Below are 2,200 nucleotides of genomic sequence, written 5' to 3'. Positions count from 1 at the left end.
ACCAAGTGTGTTCAAAAGAGACTTGGGGAGTCTCCCCCAGGATGGGTCCTCTGCCTTAGGCACAGACTCCAGGGAGCTGGCATTACCAGGTCTGTCTGGGCTGCCTAAGCATTGTTTCTGAGAACATCAAGGCTCAGGTCTGACCTGGTTCTACCTGTCCCTCCAGCCCATTTCTCCCCTCTGTCATCCACCCCTCGCCCCCACACACATGCATGTGCACTTTATTTATATTCCGTAATGACCTGCTTGCAGCTTCCCCATGGGCTGTTATCTTTTTTGCTTCCGAACCTCTGATCAAGTCCAGGAGGTTTCCCATTGGCTCTTTTTTGTTTGTTTGTTTTGTTTTAAGACAAAGTCTCACTCCGTCGCCGAGGCTGGTGTGCAGTGGCGCCATCTAAGCTCGCTGCAACTTTCGCCTCCTGGGTTCAAGTGATTCTCCTGCTTCAGCCTCCCGAGTAGCTGGGATTACAGTTGCCCACCACCACCATGCCCGGATAATTGTTTTTTGTATTTTTAGTGGAGACGGGTTTGGCCATGTTGCCCAGACTGGTCTCAAACTGCAGACCTCAAGTGATCTACCCGCCTTTGCCTCCCAAAGTGCTGGAATTACAGGTGTGAGCCACGGTGCCCGGCCTCCCATTGCCTCTGAACTGCTGCTCATAGTTTTGGGGGCTTGACTGCAATGTCACATCCTCCAGGAAATCTTACTTGACCAGAACCTGGGCTGGGTTAGATACTTCTCTGCATTCTCATCGTCCTCTGAATTTACCCACATGACACTTGGCATAGTGAACTGTCAACGACCGTTTACTTGTCAGTTTCTCCCTTTCCTCCCGAATGCTTCTTGGGAAGGGATTGTAACTTGTTGCCAGTTATAGCCTGTGTGCCCAGCAGAGAGGTTAGCCCAAAATAGAAGCTCGATGTCTGTAGAATGAATGTTTGAGCGAAGGGGAAAGCAAGCCAGGATCTAGAACAACTTGTTTTGCCTGATGTCACACTCAACATCCACTTCTGTTCTCCGCCACTCCCTCCTTGACTAAGAGTGAGAGTTCTTAAGGGGAGAGAGATACGGGAAGGCAGATCAGAAGTGAGGTATATGGTGAGCATATTAGACACAGGGTCACTTGCGTTCTTTGAACATGGGTTTTCAGAAAACGTTTTTTAGAGAAGTTTCAGGTTTACAGAAAAATTGATGGGAAAGTACAGAGACTTCCCATATAGGCCTCTCCCTCCAGTAAATCTCCCCTATTAATCACATGGTATATTAGTGTAGTGCATTTGTTACAGTGGATGAGCCAATAATGAGATTAGGTTTTACTCTTCATGTTGTACAGTCTATGGGCTTTGACAAATATACTATGGTATGTAACCACCATTATAATGTCATACAGAATAGTTTCACGGCCCCAAAAATCTCCCACCCTCTGCCCATTCATCCCTCCCTCCCCATCAAATTCTGGCAACCACGAATCTTTTTATTGTCCTCATAGTTTTGCCTATTTCAGAATGTCCTATCATTGGAGTCATACAGCAGGTAGCCTTTTCAGGCAGGCTTTTCACTTAGCAGTGTACTTTTGATATTTTTCCATGTCTTTTCGTGTTTTGATAGCTCATTTCTCTTTATTGCTGAATAATATTCCATTGTATGAATGTACCAGAGTTTGTTTATCCCTTCACCTATTGAAGGACACTTTGGTTGCTTCCAAATTTGGCAAGTATGAATAAAGCAGCTCTCAATATTTGTGCGTAGGTTTTGTGTGGACGTGTTTTCAATTTATTTGGGTATACCATGGATACTATGGATTTTTTGAAAGAATCTTGTTTAATTTCCAAATACTTGGGGCTTTCCTGGATATCTTCTTTGTTATTGATGTCTAATTTAATTCTTCTGAAGCTTACTGAAACTTGTTTATAGCCAACATATGGTTTATTTTAGTGACTATTCCAGATGCACTTTAGAAGAATTCTATTATTTTGGAGTGCGATGTTCTATAATAGTCAACTAATTCAAGGTGGCTGATAATGTTGTTCAGGTACTCTATGTCCTTACTGATTTTTTTGTCTAGCAGCTCAATCAATTATTAAGAGATAATTAAATTTCTAATTATGAATTTGTTTACTTCTTCATTTAATTATATCCATTTTTCTTTTATGTATTTGGAACTATGATTAGGTTGAGACTTTAAAATTGTTATATATT

This window comes from Mandrillus leucophaeus, unplaced genomic scaffold (assembly GCF_000951045.1).
Source record: "Mandrillus leucophaeus isolate KB7577 unplaced genomic scaffold, Mleu.le_1.0 Scaffold7, whole genome shotgun sequence".
Lineage (NCBI taxonomy): Eukaryota > Metazoa > Chordata > Mammalia > Primates > Cercopithecidae > Mandrillus > Mandrillus leucophaeus.
Note: the sequence above shows the minus strand (reverse complement) of the source record.